Below are 19224 nucleotides of genomic sequence, written 5' to 3' on the forward strand. Positions count from 1 at the left end.
TTTGGAATGGGATATCAAACAAGCTCATATAAAAGTGTGATGGTCAGGTGTCCACTACTTTTGGCCATATATTGTATTCCAAATATTGTCAACATATTTTACGAAAAATTGTACAAAAAAGTTCCAGAAATTGAAAAAAATCCTAACTGGAGTGTATTCTTAATTCAGTAAAACTCCCCTCACTCCGAGAACATGGTGAAGAACCTAAAACTATAGAAAGCCACAGGACCTGATAGACTCTCCACAAAATATCCCAAAAAAAGCCTCAAAACCCTTCTTCTGTATATTAGATAATTAGAGGATATTGTAATAATCTCCTGCACCGAAAGAGTTCTACACCGTCCAAATCCCTCACTAAAGACCCACTTTCCCTCAAAAAAAACTATTGCCCACTCAATACTTGCAGTACAAATTATTTTTTTTCTATCTCCACTTTCACAACACAGATTTCCAGAGTTGGTCTACTTCATTTTTGTCATCGTTTTGGTGTGTAACTTTGACTCTTATATTTTTTTCATTCTATGCTGGATGATTCGCACAAGAGACTCTACTCTGTTAGCAGTCTATGGGTAACCGGCCCGTTAGCCTAGATTTGAAAGGTTATTATTTATTTAGCATCAATACAATATAACTCGACTCCCTTTCTTAAAATCCTACATAATCTTATGTTCCAGTAGGAACTGCGGATTTCCACGTGCCATTGATATGAGAGGTGAACGTCGGCTATGAAAGTGCACGAGGGCCTAATGGCACGTTACAGTAGAGCAGTTCACCGTGAAAATCAACCAGGGGCTACCAGACATATGTCTACAACAACCGCTTGGCAAACCCTACTATGTATGGGGCACTGAAGCAGACGGATTGTCACCGCTCCTATGCTAACAAAGGTGCATGGGAAAAAAAGGCTTCAATTTGCACGGCAGTATTGGAATTGGACCACCGATGATTGACAAAGTGTTGCCTTCTCCAATGATTCATGTTTTCTGCTTCATAGAGCAGATGGACGTTGACGTGTCAGAGAACAAACGCCCTGCAACCATTGCTGGAAGAACACGAGCTGGTGGCGGCAACATTATGGTCTGGGGAATTTTTTCAAGGCATACTCTGGGCCCACTCATCCATGTGGAAGGCGCTCTGAACCGATTTGGTTATGAATCCATCGTTGCAGATCATGTCCACCCATACAAGCCGTTTGTCTTCCCTGGGGCAGATGGAATCTTCCAGCAAGACAATTCGACATGTCACACGGCTAGAAATATCAGACAGTGGATGGAAGAGTACAACCAAGACTTACAAGTACTTCACTGGCCCCCTAATTCGCCAGACTTGAACCCAATTAAGCATCTGTGGGTCCACCCCGATCGTCTTGTTTGCTCTATTGATCCTCCCCCACGCACCCTCCAGTAAATGTGGGATTAACTGCAGTCAACATGGCTCCAGATACCAGAGACAACCGACCAGCACCTAATTGAGTCACTCCCAGCCCGTCTAGCTGCTGTCCGTGCTGCACACGGCGGCTACTCTGGATATTAGCTGGTGGTCATAATAATGTGACTCGACTGTGTACATATATATACATTAAAAATGTTCTTTCATTTTTCAAATGCAGCTTCTATGTATTCTGTATACATAGCAGCTGCAGCAAGCACAGTCAGACGAATCCATCAGTTCAGATGGACTTACAGCTCAGCTAAGTGCGGCTCCTGTGTGTCTCTAACACACAGGATAACCATATGGATATGTTCCCATGGGTTCAATACACTGCGTAAAAGTACGCAGCATATCCGAACTAGAAACCGCAGGGAATTCCAGCTGAAAAACACACCAAATTGTGGTGCAGATTTTTAGGCCGAATCTCCACTGCAGAAACAGTCGTAGAACAAAAAAAAAAAAAGCCAAAACTTACCCCCCAGGCGATGTCATAGAGACGCGTTCCTCTGTTCTTAGTGCAGTCCGGTCTCCTGGGAGGACGCTGCAGCCCATGTGACTGCTGCAGCCTGTGAGTTGCTGCAGCCTTTACATGGGCTGAAACGTCATCCTAGGAGACCGGACTGCACGGAAAACAGAAGAACGCGTCTCAGAGAAAAATCGCAGCATTTGTTATTTGTTGCAGGTTTTACCTCCCTATTGAACTCAATGGGAAAAAACTGCGACAAAAGGGCAGCGTTTCCGCAGAATAAATTGACATGCTGTGGATTTGATATCCGCACCGCAGGTCAATTTCGAAACGTTTTCACAGCGGATTGTTCTGCAGCGTGTGGATGAGATTTGTTTAAATCTCATCCACTCTGCTGCTACTGCAAATTCTGCGGATTTTTCGCAGAGAATTCCGTTGCGTAAATTCCACAGCATTTACGCTTTGTAGAAACTAAGCCTAATAGTGATCACATCTAAGTTCATGAAAAATAAATTAGGTGCAAAAGTTTACTTAGCCTTTAACTTTGAGATAATTTCAGATTTCCACGCCCATAAGAGTCATGACCTGCCTAAGTAGAGTCGTGTGTTAATGAACCTTCCCTTACCCATCTTATCCCTCCACCCCCACCTTTAGGAAAGACACGTGACACCGAGGTTGGATGTGAAATGGCCACAGCAGCCGTTTATTAATTTCACAGTTTTATCAAAACAATTTAAATCCGAAACATTCGGATAACTAGTTAGGAATCCACCAGAGAATTCCTCCTAATAATTCACATGACCCAACATGGGTCAGAATCGTAAATAACAATTTTAACGTTAACATTAACCCGAGCAGAGGAAGTCCTTGAAGCCCTTTCAGATATTCCTTTTTTAAGAACACACCGAGTTAGCCATCTGCAAACCACCAATTACCTCCAGCCGTAAACCAGCTCGGAAGCACCGTTCACCTCAGCAGATGGCTCCAACCACTAGAAGTCCACTTCAAAGGGATAACACCCGATGAAGCCCTCAAGTGATATACCGACCACTAGAAGTCCACTTCAAAGGGATAACACCCGATGAAGCCTTCAAGTGATATACCTTCCACCAGAAGACCACTTCAAAGGGATAACACCCGATGAAGTCTTCAACCATGTACCTTTTTTGGGGGACGCATACCCCCGATGCGACCCCCCCACCATTTTGTACTGACTGGCCTCAAGGACTCCCCCCGCCAGCTGCCATGACAACAGAACCTACTCCGGAAAAAGGAAAAAACATGTTAAATAAGCACACAAAACAAAGACAACACTCATAAACGGACGTACATGAAGACCCACAGGGGTAACAAACCAAGGGCGGGAGGGTGGGAGCTTGTCTCTCCCTGTGTTACTCCTCCCGCTGCTTCCGGCTCAATGCCGCAAACAGCGGGAAGCTCAGCAACGGCCCCCTGACTCCTCCTTGTCCCTCCTCCACCTCCTCCTAACTCTCCCTCCAACTCTCCCCTACCTATTAACCCTTTCCCTACCAGTGAGGTCATGGAGGCTTCCCCTTAAGCCCTGCAGGCTGCGTCCAGCCTCTTCTTGACCTGCCTAAGTAGAGTCGTGTGTTAATGAACCTTCCCTTACCCATCTTATCCCTCCACCCCCACCTTTAGGAAAGACACGTGACACCGAGGTTGGATGTGAAATGGCCACAGCAGCCGTTTATTAATTTCACAGTTTTATCAAAACAATTTAAATCCGAAACATTCGGATAACTAGTTAGGAATCCACCAGAGAATTCCTCCTAATAATTCACATGACCCAACATGGGTCAGAATCGTAAATAACAATTTTAACATTAACATTAACTCGAGCAGAGGAAGTCCTTGAAGCCCTTTCAGATATTCCTTTTTTAAGAACACACCGAGTTAGCCATCTGCAAACCACCAATTACCTCCAGCCGTAAACCAGCTCGGAAGCACCGTTCACATCAGCAGATGGCTCCAACCACTAGAAGTCCACTTCAAAGGGATAACACCCGATGAAGCCCTCAAGTGATATACCGACCACTAGAAGTCCACTTCAAAGGGATAACACCCGATGAAGCCTTCAAGTGATATACCTTCCACCAGAAGACCACTTCAAAGGGATAACACCCGATGAAGTCTTCAACCATGTACCTTTTTTGGGGGACGCATACCCCCGATGCGACCCCCCCACCATTTTGTACTGACTGGCCTCAAGGACTCCCCCCGCCAGCTGCCATGACAACAGAACCTACTCCGGAAAAAGGAAAAAACATGTTAAATAAGCACACAAAACAAAGACAACACTCATAAACGGACGTACATGAAGACCCACAGGGGTAACAAACCAAGGGCGGGAGGGTGGGAGCTTGTCTCTCCCTGTGTTACTCCTCCCGCTGCTTCCGGCTCAATGCCGCAAACAGCGGGAAGCTCAGCAACGGCCCCCTGACTCCTCCTTGTCCCTCCTCCACCTCCTCCTAACTCTCCCTCCAACTCTCCCCTACCTATTAACCCTTTCCCTACCAGTGAGGTCATGGAGGCTTCCCCTTAAGCCCTGCAGGCTGCGTCCAGCCTCTTCTTGACCTGCCTAAGTAGAGTCGTGTGTTAATGAACCTTCCCTTACCCATCTTATCCCTCCACCCCCACCTTTAGGAAAGACACGTGACACCGAGGTTGGATGTGAAATGGCCACAGCAGCCGTTTATTAATTTCACAGTTTTATCAAAACAATTTAAATCCGAAACATTCGGATAACTAGTTAGGAATCCACCAGAGAATTCCTCCTAATAATTCACATGACCCAACATGGGTCAGAATCGTAAATAACAATTTTAACATTAACATTAACTCGAGCAGAGGAAGTCCTTGAAGCCCTTTCAGATATTCCTTTTTTAAGAACACACCGAGTTAGCCATCTGCAAACCACCAATTACCTCCAGCCGTAAACCAGCTCGGAAGCACCGTTCACATCAGCAGATGGCTCCAACCACTAGAAGTCCACTTCAAAGGGATAACACCCGATGAAGCCCTCAAGTGATATACCGACCACTAGAAGTCCACTTCAAAGGGATAACACCCGATGAAGCCTTCAAGTGATATACCTTCCACCAGAAGACCACTTCAAAGGGATAACACCCGATGAAGTCTTCAACCATGTACCTTTTTTGGGGGACGCATACCCCCGATGCGACCCCCCCACCATTTTGTACTGACTGGCCTCAAGGACTCCCCCCGCCACAGCGAAACAGGCCTTGACCACCTTAAGCCTGTGAGTTCCGCCACACCACCACCGCCCTTTCTATTCCTTCTGCTATCGCCAAGCTCCAAAGATCAATGCCAACCTCAGTCAGATGAACCCCATCACTCCTCCAGAAGTTCCCCACTCCTGACTCCAACTCCCTGTGCCGCACACAAATGCCCCCGTTTTTTGCTACGAAACGGGACACCGCCCGATTAACTTTAATGCGAGCCTTATTGACTCTCTCCACTGACCTAGCCAACCGCCAATGTTTCCTCGGGACTATGTCCGACCACACTATCACCAACTTGGGATAAGAAACCCACAAACACAACATATCGTGTTTGATATCCCGCACCAACTCACGAAAGGGGCGGGCTCCTAAGTCATTCCCACCCACGTGCAACACTAAGACCTCCGGAACCCTATCAAGCCGGGCATATGTCTGGAATTCCGCCAACACCCTGCTCCACGACATACCTCTAAATCCCAGCCAATGCACAACCGCATCCTGTCGCGGAATGCGCAACTGGCGACCATCCGGGCGGACGTCTGCCCTCAAAGCCCCCCAGTGCACGTAAGAATGACCCATCAACCACACCAAACACGGAGGCGAATCTGAAACGGAAAAACAGTTAGGCACCACCATACAACATTTTAAAAGCGTTACCCACAAACCTCATAACATATGGGGGCGGACATAGGACTTAAACCTGTTGGACTCCCAACGACCAATACGCCGCACCCCCTCATCATCCAACCCCCAGTGCCCCGCTTCTGTTGCTGCGCCAATCCTGAAGGAATGAGATGAATATGAGCCTGCCGCAACACCAACCGCCGTCAAACATTTTTTAAATACAGCTCCAAACTGAAACCTGGACAAAAACGACCCGTCCACATGACGTAACAAAGGCAAATCTGGAGACCCCCTTTTTGGCGTAAAACCCCCCATGCACTCTACTGGGCACATAACCGACCCCGGGAGGGCGAACAAAACTATCAGTTTACCCTTCCCTACTTGGTCAGTTTTTGACCGACGCAACCATACCTCCAGCCGATCTGCGAATAGGCTCACCTCCCCAGATCTCAGCCCCCCTGCCTGTTTGGTACTTGGCGACACCCACTCACCTATTCTAAATGCCAAGCCAGTACAAAAGTGCCACCAACCTGTCTCTATCCGTATTGACGTCACCCAACTCTCTTACCCACTCCTCCCACTGCCTCCAACAAGCAGCATAAGCACTCCACGTCGTGCGCGCCAAAGACCTTTGTAACAGTTGTTCTACGGGACCGATACCAGATCCCAAAGATGATCCGGACAAGCCAAACCGAGACGATCCGCTCCCGGTGCCAATTGCCGAAACCGGTCCCACTGCGAGCGAGAAAGAGCATCAGCGATACAATTCCGTACTCCCGGGACATGCACCGCCACCACCCACGCGTTCAACGACAAACACACCAACACTAAATGTCGCAACAATTGAACTACCGGAGGAGAGGACGCCGTGATGTTATTAATGGCCAGCACCACCCCCATGTTGTCGCAGTAAAAACGAACCTTCTTATCCCTGAGCCTGTCCCCCCAAATGGTCGCCGCCACCACGATGGGGAACAGCTCGAGCAGGGCCAGATTCCGCGTGAGTCCACTGGACACCCAACTAGCCGGCCATTGACCTGCGCACCACGGACCTCCCCCGTAAGCTCCAAAACCGCCCGCCCCAGCCGCATCCGTAAAAATATTCAAATCACTCGTATCCTGCGCTGGGGCCATCCATAGCGAGCGACCATTGTACCGGCCCAAGAAGTCATCCCAAACCTGAAGATCAGCTCGGTGCTCCTCCTTGAGCCGCACAAAATGATGTGGCGCACGCACTCCTGCCGTTGCCGCCGCCAACCTCCTACCAAACACCCTCCCCATCGGCATAATCCGGCAGGCGAAATTCAACTTCCCCAGCAGCGACTGAAGCTCCCGCAGCGTCATTTTTTTCAGTCTACAAGCCCGCCGTACCTCCAGCCTCAAAGCACCCAACTTATCCGCAGGGAGACGACACTCCATTGCCACCGAGTCTATTTCAATACCCAAAAAACAAATCGTCGCTACCGGGCCCTCCATTTTTTCTGGCGCCAAAGGAATCCCAAAATCCTTTGCCACCTTCTGTAGTGTATGAAGCAAATTACCGCAAACCGGCGAACCCCCCGGGCCAACGCACAAAAAATCATCTAAGTAATGGATCAACGAGTCGACCCCGGATACTCCCCTCGTTACCCACTCCACGAAGCTACTAAACGCCTCGAAGTATGCACAAGAAAGGGAACACCCCATCGGAAGGCACCGATCCACGTAAAAAGCCCCATTCCAAAAACAACCCAACAGCCGTTGGCTTTCCGGATGAACTGGCAACAACCTGAACGCCGCCTCGATGTCGGTTTTTGCTAGCAGCGCACCTGGACCCGCAGCCCGCACTAAACCCACCGCCTTATCGAATGAGGTATAGACTACGGAGCACAACTCGTGATCAATCCCGTCATTTACCGACGAACCCTTGGGATACGATAAATGTTGAATCAAACGAAATTTTCCGGGCTCGCGTTTAGGGACAATACCCAACGGGGACACAACTAAATCTTTTACAGGCGACTCAACAAACGGCCCCGACATGCGGCCCAACGAAACTTCTTTTAACAACTTTTCCGACACGACTTTTGCATGCAAGTAAGCCGATTTTAAATTCCTCCGCGTAACCGGAACCTCATAAGGAGGCGGAGGAATAACAAAACCAACACGAAACCCTTCGTAAAGCAACTTAGCCGCCGCCCTATCCGGATACTCATTTAGATAAGGGGCCATCTTTTCCACCCTCACCGGCGACACCCCCTTGACCAGCTGGTTCCCTGACCTCTTTTTTCGCAGACATTTTGCCGCCCCGTGTGATGCACCATTACACTCGGAACACACGTGCTTGAACTTGCACGTGGCCCCGAACTTACACTGGCCTTCATTAAATTGCCAGCAAAAACCCACCTTTCCCCCGCCGCTTTGTCCAACCTGACTAGACTGGCCTCCCTGGCCGCCGCTCCCGGGAAAGGACTGCCTAACCGGAGCCGTAACCCGTAACCAGAGAGCAATATCCTTCTGGTCCCACCGAATCGCCGGCCGAACCGCTTTCCGCTGACGGAATTGCTCATCGTATCGCAGCCACGCCTGACCCCCATACGCCCTATGGGCCTCCCCAATGGCATCAAAATAACAAAACAACGCCGAGCAATTTTCCGGCGCCTTTTCCCCTATCACACTAGCCAATATGGCGAACGCCTGCGACCAATTAACGAACGTCTGCGGGATAAGCCTATACCGCCGCCGTTCCTCCTCGTCCTTTTTACTCTCGTCCCGCTTGCTCTTATCCAAATTAAATTTAGCGAGCGGCAAGAGAGAAAAAATCTCAACATATTCGTCCTTCCAGATCCGATCATTGGATCGGCACTTTGCTACGCAATGCCTGGGAGGTGGGGCCAGGGCTTTAAAGCTTCCTTATTTCCCCGGCGCGCGCTAGACCGACATCAGTGTCTCGTATGCGCCGTTATACTACTTGAACAGCTGAATATCAGCTGACCGGCATCTCGTGAACAAATACGAGTAATATCAGGCAATTCATACCCCTGAGGACGCTCCCCTAATGTGGTGCAGAAACGCGTAGGGAAGTGTGTCTGTAATCTGTGGCAATCAGATCTTACCAATATTTGCCAGCACATTTCAAGAGGTGTTGAAAATTACATCAGACTTGTCAGGCACTGTTTAATCAGTGCATGTTGATTGTCTACTTCACATTCCTCTTACTGTGCACTCTTGATCTGGCTGCCAACGCCTGTATTTGGATCTTTTGGCACTCTGTGCCCTACTACATTTTAATAAAATATCATTAAAGAATTATTTTAAACGTTTATACAGGTAGAACAAGTGTATTTCAATAAATTTAAACGTATACCTATATATCACTGATTTTGGACCTATTTTGACTTTACCTATCGAAGGGGGATGGCAGGCTTTCTCACAACCGATATCAACATGGAAAGATGGATGTGTGATGCCAGGGAGGTTTTTTCGGAGAGTGAGCTTCTACCACAGTCGCATAATTTGAGCATCAACAGTGCATTTAAACATCTCACTAAATCCTACAAGGATCACATTAGATCATGGTGGGAGGTCCAGACCATTGAGACCTATCTCAAGAATAATATTGTACCAAGAGGGCTGAGAATTTCTCTTACTCCGGCAGCTAGGCTGCGGTCAGCTGAGTTGCTCAAGAGATGGGAGAAAGAGTCGATTGACTCATCTCTCAGATTCATGGGGATTCTTCTTGAAGAGGAGAAAAATTTGCTTTTACGTAGTTCCAAGGAGCTTAGGGATGGAATTGAGTCGGTTCAGAAGTTTTCTGGTAGTGCAGAATATGAAAGAAAAGAAACAACTCTGCAACAAGCTGTTGAAAAATTCACTGCACATATCAAGGAACGTAAGCACTTTCAATACGTTCGTGATACGACCGACTTCAAGGAAGGTAGAATTTTTGAATTTGGTTCTAAACAGATGGGACACCAGGAGATTGATACTGAGTTATCCTCCTCTGAGCCAGACGTATCGGATACAGACATGCAGAGGTATCCTTTGAGAACTACTCGTACTAATAGAGCTCAGGGGAAAGTGTCTGTACGTTCCACACAAAGAGGGAGAACGAGAGGGAGAGCACCTACCAGGGATGGTTTTTTATGCAAGAGCCACCCCATTCTCGATTATCTACACAGGGACCCCAGGGACATGTAACCTTGGGTATTCCCTGTCATGATGATGAAATGCAGATCGTCAATCTGTCTGGAAGGATTATGTCCCATTCTGAGACCGCAGTACTCAAGAGGGGTCTATCCTTTATTCCAACCAATAGATTTGATCTTTTCTCCTGGGTCAAGGATCTCAATTTATTCATCAGGAAACTGAAATGGAAGAAATTTTTCTGTACACATGACAGGAGACAGTGTGCTGAACTTGGTATTCAGGAAGAGGATCTTGCCAATGTTAGGGTATTGCAGGAGTTATTTGATGAGGGTCAGCGAGGTGTGGGTGAGGGCCCCTTCACCGACTTGAGGGCTCCCTCAACCACTAATCCCCCTATCAATGATAATACTCTGCTGGATGTCTTCCTTACGGTCGTGACTAACCAGCTTCAGAAATTGGAGGTAGATAGATACTTGCATTATAATCTGTCCCGGGAGGAAATAATGGCACTCAAGGCACTTGAAAATGACAATGACATTATTATCAAACCCTCAGACAAGGGGGGTAATGTCGTTGTAATGGACCGTGCACAATATGTAACTATGTGTACTAATATTCTGAAGGATAGAATGTGCTACCAGATTATGGCTGACAATCCCACAATGAGATATTTGGCTGAGCTCAAGGTGATCCTGGGGGAAGCTAAGTATTTGAAGATCATTGATGCGCGGGAATTAGCATTCATTGTGGGCAAATGTCCACAGGTAGCTACCTTCTATAGCCTCCCTAAGATCCACAAGGGTCTTAGTCCACTCAAGGGAAGACCGATTGTTTCTGGGATAGATAGTGTAACACAGAATGCGAGTATCTATGTGGACAGGATTCTGAGGCCCTTTGTTACAGCGCTTCCGTCATACGTACGTGACACCATGGAGGTACTCAGGAAGCTTGAAGGGATTAAGGTTGAATCCAATGTCCTCTTGGCGAGCCTGGATGTGGAGGCCCTCTACAGCTCCATTCCCCATTCTTTGGGATGTGGGGCTGTTGAGTATTTTCTCAATGAGAGAGGGGCCCAATTCAGCGTACACAACCAATTTGTACTCAGCCTATTACGCTTCGTATTGGAGCATAACTTTTTTGTCTTTGAGCACAGGTTCTTTCACCAGCTAAGAGGAGTGGCTATGGGTAGCCCTTGTGCTCCCACCTATGCCAATCTCTATCTGGGCTGGTGGGAGAGAGAGTTTGTATTCTGTGATAAGATGGAGAAGTATATCCCGTCCATTTTATTATGGCTAAGATTCATTGACGATATTTTCATACTCTGGTCTGGTACAACAGCAGAGTTCGGCGATTTCGTCTCAATCTTGAACGTCAATGACCTGGGTCTTTATTTTACCTCTGAAATCAGGGACAAACAGATCACATTTCTTGATATTCAAATAGATAAGACCGACCAGGGTCACATCCAGACACAAATGTACAGGAAGAGTACGGCCACTAATAGCCTTCTTAGATGGGATAGCTGTCATCCCACACCCTTAAAAATGGGTATACCAAAGGGTCAGTACATTCGAGCTAGACGCAACTGCACTACCTTGGCAGATTTTAAAATGTCGGCCAATAACCTGAGGAGGAGATTTGAACATAAAGGATACCCCAGTGGTGTTTTGAAATCGGCTTACCAACATGCCATTACAGCGGATAGGGAGTCTCTGTTAAATCCAAAGACACCCACACAGGAGGACAATGTCATGAGAATAATAGGCACCTATGATGCTGCACACTGGGAGGTTAGACAAATACTTACCTCCTACTGGGATATCCTTAAAGCTGACCCCGATGTGGGTGGTTTGGTGGGGGACCGACCTCAGATCACCTTTCGAAGAGGCCGCAATTTGAAGGATCGACTGGTGCATAGCCACTTGGATGCAACCGGTGCCAAGACTTGGCTCCCTACCAACGTTACTGGCTCGTACCAATGTGGGAGGTGTAAAGCCTGTTCCTCTGTGCTGAAAAGTAAAATCTTTAAGAGCACTGTTACAGGAGCGGTTTTTCATAACAGGTCTTTCATCAATTGCCTCACAAAGGGGGTAGTGTACCTCATTACTTGCCATTGTGGAATGCAGTACGTTGGTAAAACCAAAAGGGAGTTTAGACGGAGAATCCGAGACCACATGTGCGATATTAAGAATCAAACTGATACCTCTGTATCTAGGCATGTGTGGGACCACCATCTGGGGGATCCTTCCGTCATTAAATTCCAAGGGATGGAATCCATCAAGCCACCTATTAGGGGAGGAGATTGGGACAAACGTATTCTACAAAAGGAGGCCCAGTGGATTTTTAGGATGCAAACCATCAAACCACTGGGCCTTAATGATTCTATCTCATATCTTCCTTTCTTATAAGAAGTTCATTTGTTTCTAGTCCGGTTGTCTCACTCCTCCTACTCCTGGCAATCATTGACATTTAGTCATTTATTTCAACTACTCCTGTCAATTACTGACACTTAGTCTCCACTGTATTATTCTTCGTGTATGGTCTAGTGCTTTAGTTGTCAGTTTCCTTCACTAAATCATTGCTCTTCATGTGCGATGGTCATCTTCGCCACATTCTTGCACTGTGGCTTGGTTGCTTATGTGCTTCCCCGATCGCCCTGTCATTCACATGGCGTTTGTTTTCATTTTTTGCCATCGGCATTGTATGCTCGGCCGCCTGTAGCTCCCCCCTGTTACCATAGATGCTTTTTGCATCTGTTCCATTGGCTGCGTGGTTACTAGGGAGCCGACCTGTGGGTGGGCGTCGCTGGTCGACGTCTTACTCTCCCATTGGATCGGCACTTTGCTACGCAATGCCTGGGAGGTGGGGCCAGGGCTTTAAAGCTTCCTTATTTCCCCGGCGCGCGCTAGACCGACATCAGTGTCTCGTATGCGCCGTTATACTACTTGAACAGCTGAATATCAGCTGACCGGCATCTCGTGAACAAATACGAGTAATATCAGGCAATTCATACCCCTGAGGACGCTCCCCTAATGTGGTGCAGAAACGCGTAGGGAAGTGTGTCTGTAATCTGTGGCAATCAGATCTTACCAATATTTGCCAGCACATTTCAAGAGGTGTTGAAAATTACATCAGACTTGTCAGGCACTGTTTAATCAGTGCATGTTGATTGTCTACTTCACATTCCTCTTACTGTGCACTCTTGATCTGGCTGCCAACGCCTGTATTTGGATCTTTTGGCACTCTGTGCCCTACTACATTTTAATAAAATATCATTAAAGAATTATTTTAAACGTTTATACAGGTAGAACAAGTGTATTTCAATAAATTTAAACGTATACCTATATATCACTGATTTTGGACATATTCGTCCTTCCAGATCCGCTCGCGCACTTCCTGCTTTAAATGCGCCCCCAACGGGCCTTCGAAACAAACGTACACCTCGCCCCGAGCACGGTCATCAATATGCACCCGATCGCCATCCTTTTGTGCCTCGGTCTGTACCGACACCGCGACCGCCTCCCTAACCGCCAGCACGGGCCGCGCCTGTACCAATCCCACGTCCCTGGGGCCCTCCCACACTACCGCCGGGGACACTTCCGTAGCTACCGGCGCCGCCGCCCTGTCTAGGCGCCCGACCAGCTCCCTCAAGCAACCCACTAAATCTGCCAGACCCGCGCCATCGCGCCCGCCCGCGCCACTACCGGCCACCGATGCGACGCTAGCAGCCCCCCCGCCGACACCCGACATAAAAATCGCTGGATATGACAATGATGGAGTTACACACTCACCGGGCCGCACAGGCGCTGTGTTCCCGTCAGCCGGACCATCCTGACCTCGACGATACACGTCCAGTTCACCTTCCTCCAGCTCCTCTCTCGCAGACGACTGGCCATCCCACCGACATCTTCGGATCGGAGATGATGAAGCGCTGACTGATGGGCCGGCAACCTGCCGCCCGACGGAACCCAGACTTCCGACTGGACCTGTTGCCTCAACGTCGCTGCAGATCTAGGCGTCCGTCTCGATGATCCTGAAGAAGCCTGCCCCCTGGCCGGAACATCACCAGGCGGGGCGGCCGTACCTCGTCCTCCAAATCTTCCATCCGACGGTGGAGGGGTGACAGGTAGCACGGCCTGCGACTCCCTGCTCACCGCCGGACCCCGTCGCGGCTTGGGATTCCTGCCAGGACGCAGGGCCTGGGAAGGGGCGGTCCCCCCAGCTGCCTGGCCTGCAGCGTCCGAGATCGGGCTCCCTCTGCGACGCCGTGTCCGCGGGACTGCCTCAGGACTGAGGCGCTCTGGAGGTCGAGACCGCCGGGAGGGACGAGTCGACCCGGCCTGCATCGCCGTCACCCCCGGCAACGCTCTCTGCCTGCTCCGGACAGGAGCAGTTGTTGCCGACTCCCCCCCCGCCGCCATGATAGGAAGGGGGCCGGGGGAGGGGAGCCTGTCTCCTGCAACATACCCCGAACGCCGTGCCTGACGTGGCAACACGGCGTCCGGGATCCTTGCTAATGCAGCCACGGTCTCCTCCAGCCATCCGGGACCGTGGTGCACAGCAGCAGCACACAGCTGCTCTAACCCTGCCTCTGCCATACTGACCGAGCGCGGGCAACGGGGAGCTTGTCTCTCCCTGTGTTAATCCTCCCGCTGCTTCCGGCTCAATGCCGCAAACAGTGGGAAGCTCAGCAACGGCCCCCTGACTCCTCCTTGTCCCTCCTCCACCTCCTCCTAACTCTCCCTCCAACTCTCCCCTACCTATTAACCCTTTCCCTACCAGTGAGGTCATGGAGGCTTCCCCTTAAGCCCTGCAGGCTGCGTCCAGCCTCTTCTTTTACAGCAGCCTGTATTCATTTTCACATATCACAACAGCCAGTCTCACCGTTGCATTGACATGATCTAGACTGTTGAAAACAACAACTCTAAAAGTAGGGAAATTAAAGGGGTTGTTTCTGCTCTTTTCCCAACAACCCAAGGACAGACGTGACACTGTTCTGGAAAATCTTTTTTTCTGATCCTGGACAACACCTTTAAAACCCACACAGCCAATCAAGGTTATTAAGGCTGTGTTCACATCAGCGTTGGCTTTCCGTTGAGGGGTTCCGTCTGAGGTTTCCGTCGGGTTAGCTTCCGTTTGCATCACTATTGATCTCAACGGTGAAGGAAACGTTGCTGAAGGTTTCCGTTTGTCACCGTTGTGAACAGGCCCTTAGAAATATGATCAGGGCCGCAGCGTCCATGAGGCGAGATGCCTCCCTGAGGGGGCGGCGCCACTGAAACCAGCAGCCGCAACTCCCTCCTGCACTATGATTGTACCTGCGTCGATACTGTAATGCATAAGCAATAAATGGCATTCAGCGCCTATGAATGACATTGAGCTGCTTGCATCGTTGAATGGAAGGGCACAGGCACCTCGCCAATCAGCGCCTTTCAATGACGCAAGCAGCGTGATGACGTAATTGAAAGACATCTATTGTCAGGGCAGAATAACTTGCCCAGCCACTCAGCGCCCTTGACGGACATAGCAAGGCGATGATTTCATCGAACCACTTGCGTGGTTAAGAGGCGCTGAGTGGCTGGGCAAGTCATTCTGCTCTGCCAATCAGCATCTCTCAACGATGCAAGCGGTGAGATGACGTCATAGCGCCGCTTGCGTCATTCAGGCCCAGCAGTCCTGCTCAGAAGAGAGTAGGCCTGCATTGCGAGAGGACGGCGCGGGAACGGGATAAGATAAGCGTGTAAAGTTTATTTTTTTCTGTATGAGGGTCTATATGTGAAGCACTATCTATAGGGAGGAACTATATGTGTGAGGGGCTATATGTGGAGCACTATCTACGGGGGGGCTATATGTTTGAGGGGCTATATGTGGAGCAGTATCTACAGGCCGGACTATATGTGTGAGGGGCTATATGTGGAGCACTATCTACAGCGGGGGTTATATGTTGAGCACTATCTACAGGGGGCTATATGTTGAGCACTATCTACAGGGGGGCCATATCTGCAGCACTATCTACAGGAGACTTTTTGTGGCCACTATCTACAGGGGGATTTCTGGGGGCCTCTATCTACAGGGCGCTCTATAAAGGGCACTATGTATGTGGGGCACTGTCTACTGGGGGCTCTAGGTGGGGCACTGTCGGCAAGGGGCTCTATGGGGGGCACTGTCCACAGGGGGAACTATGTCTACATGGGGCACTGTTTGTTTGTGCACATGTGTGTGTGGGACACAGTGTATTGTGCTATTATAATCAGGGAGAAAGCGTGTGGTGCTATTATATTTAGGGCGTAGTGTATGGCACCATGAAAATGTTATCTTCATTTATAGGTGCAGAAATGTTTGAGAAGTGAGAAGCTGAAGACATCTGAGCGGAAAACTGCAGAAATGGGCTGCGGCCGGGAAAAGTCATCATAGAGGTCTGGACTGGATGGAGAAGAAAAGAGAAAAACGAACAACTAGAATCTGAGAAGACGTCACTTGTGAGTCACCTAATATAAATATTTATTCTGTCTCTACGCAGTACTGTATTCACTGTACGATCTGCAGCGAGATGATGTGTGGTATGATTTGTTTTTTTTGTGAAACAGCAACTCCCAGCATATCCTTACCATTGTTCATGCCATGCTGGGAGCTATAGTTTTACGCTATACAAACCTATACGGCAGGTGTTTTAGTAAATTGAGCTGCATTTGTGCTGGTGCTGTATATATGTACTGATCTTTGTTCTGGTGCTGTATATATGTACTGAGCTTTGTTCTGGTGCTGTATATATGTACTGAGCTTTGTTCTGGTGCTGTATATATGTATTGTTCTTTGTTCTGGTACTGTATATATGTACTGAGCCTTGTTCTGGTGCTGTATATATGTACTGAGCTTGGTTCTGGTGTTGTATATATGAACTGAGCTTGGTTCTGTTGCTGTAAATATGTATGGAGCTTTCTTCTGGTGCTGTATATATGTACTTAGCTTGGTTTTGCCACTGTATATATGTACTGAGCTTTGTTCTGGTGCTGTGTATATGTAGTGAGCTTTGTTCTGGTGCTGTATATATGTAGTGAGCTTTGTTCTGGTGCTGTATATATGAAGTGAGCTTTGTTCTGGTGCTGTATATATATATGAGCTTCGTTCTGGTGCTGTATTTATGTAGTGAGCTTGGTTCTGGTGCTGTATTTATGTACTGAGCTTGGTTCTGGTGCTGTATATATGTCAGAGCTTGGTTCTGATGCTGTAATTATATAGGATATATTTATAATAACAAAATTGCAGGGCAGATGGAATTGTTCTAAATACATTGTACATTGTATATTTAATGGGAAGTGCTCTTTATGCAAGTCTTCATTTTAAGAGGGACCTTAACTTAACTCTATTTAAATAAAAAAGAATATTCAGACATTCAATATTGAAAGCCTGATGAAAATAGATTTTTTACATACTTATGGATAATTATGGTATCATTAATTGTTAACGTATGTTAATTGATGTTATAAAACCAAGAATATTGGCTCTTGTAGTTCCACCTTCTACCACTAGATGGACTATTCTCATTTGTTTTGCATTTAATAGCTTTTATTTCGGTCTAGAAGATTGTTGTTATGAATATTTGTTTATATAAACTGAATATATAAACTATGTTTGTGTGTAAATATATATACTAGTCCTTCTCAATGAATTAGAATATCATAAAAAAGTTAATTTCAGTAATTCAATTCAAAAAGTGAAACTCATATTACATAGATTCAATACACACAGAGGGATCTATTTCCAGCATTTTTTTCTTTTAATGTTGATGATTATGGTAACAGTTAATGAAAGCCCAAAATTTAGTCAGAAAATGAGAATATTATATGAGCCCAATTTCATAAAGGATTTTTCATACAAAAATGTTGGGCTACTGAAATGTCCAGTATCTGTCCTCAATACTTGGTCGGGGCTCCTTTTGCATGAATTACTGCATCAATGCGGCGTGGCATGGAGGCGATCAGCCTGTGGCACTGCGGAGGTGTTATGGAAGCCCAGGTTGCCTTCAGCTCGTCTGCATTGTTGCGTCTGGGGTCTCTCATCTTCCTCTTGACAATGCTCTATAGATTCTAGGATATTTTCGAGCACTTCATGCTTCCTTCTGCCGACAAGCTTTATGGAGATGCTGATTTCCTTTTCCAGCAGGACTTGGCACCTGCCCACACTGCCAAAAGTACCAATACCTGGTGTAATAACCACAGTATCACTGCGCTTGATTGGCCAGCAAACTCGCCTGATCTAAACCCCATACAGAATCTATAGGGTATTGTCAAGAGGAAGATGAGAGACACCAGACCCACCCAACAATGCAGACGAGCTGAAGACCGCTATCAAAGCAACCTGAGCTTCCATAACACCTCCGCAGTGCCACAGGCTGATCGCCTCCATGCCACGCCGCATTGATGCAGTAATTCATGCAAAAGGAGCCCCGACCAAGTATTGAGGGCAGATACTGTACATTTCAGTAGCCCAACATTTTGGTATGAAAAATCCTTTATGAAATTGGGCTTATATAATATTTTAATTTTCTGAGAGACTAAATTTTGGGTTTTCATTAACGGTTAGCCATAATCATCAACATTAAAAGAAAAAAAATGCTGGAAATAGATCACTCTGTTTGTAATGAATCTATATAATATATGAGTTTCATTGTTTTAATTGAATTACTGAAATAAATTAACTTTTTGATGATATTCTAATTCATTGAGGACTAGTATGTACATATATGTATATTAATTTGTCAATTATGAGGTTTGTTAAAATGCTTATATTTGCTTTTTTCTTTAAATAAAAAATGAATAGACATGCAATTATTGGATATTCTGGTGGATCCCATTGAATATCTTTACATGGGTGCACTACCAACCCCTGTTGAGGGAAAAACCTGTCCTATCCTTTGTTTCCCAAGGAGATAAGCAGTGCCTGAGGTGTTTGGAAGTAACTTATCCCTCTTTTCCTATGGGAATAAACACACACTTTGCCGATCAGAACAGGTTTGAAAACCATGGAACAAGCGTGACCAGCTTTAAGGGATTGACTTCACGAGATAACCCACTTTTTAAATAGAAAGCAGCGACAGCGATCAGCAGCTGTACGTAATATATTAGTTGGCCTGAATTACCCGGATGGAAGCAGCTCTTTGTTAGCAGTTCTCTAGTCAGGGTAATAGACTGGGGTCCTGAGTGGGGGACCCTCCTCTATGATGTTCATAAACCCTAATACCCATATAGACAGGGGTTGTCTTCTTGACTATATACATATTTTCACTTTGTGGTCATAACTTTCCATATGCCT

Source organism: Rhinoderma darwinii, chromosome 12 (assembly GCF_050947455.1).
Source record: "Rhinoderma darwinii isolate aRhiDar2 chromosome 12, aRhiDar2.hap1, whole genome shotgun sequence".
NCBI classification, from domain to species: Eukaryota; Metazoa; Chordata; class Amphibia; order Anura; family Rhinodermatidae; genus Rhinoderma; species Rhinoderma darwinii.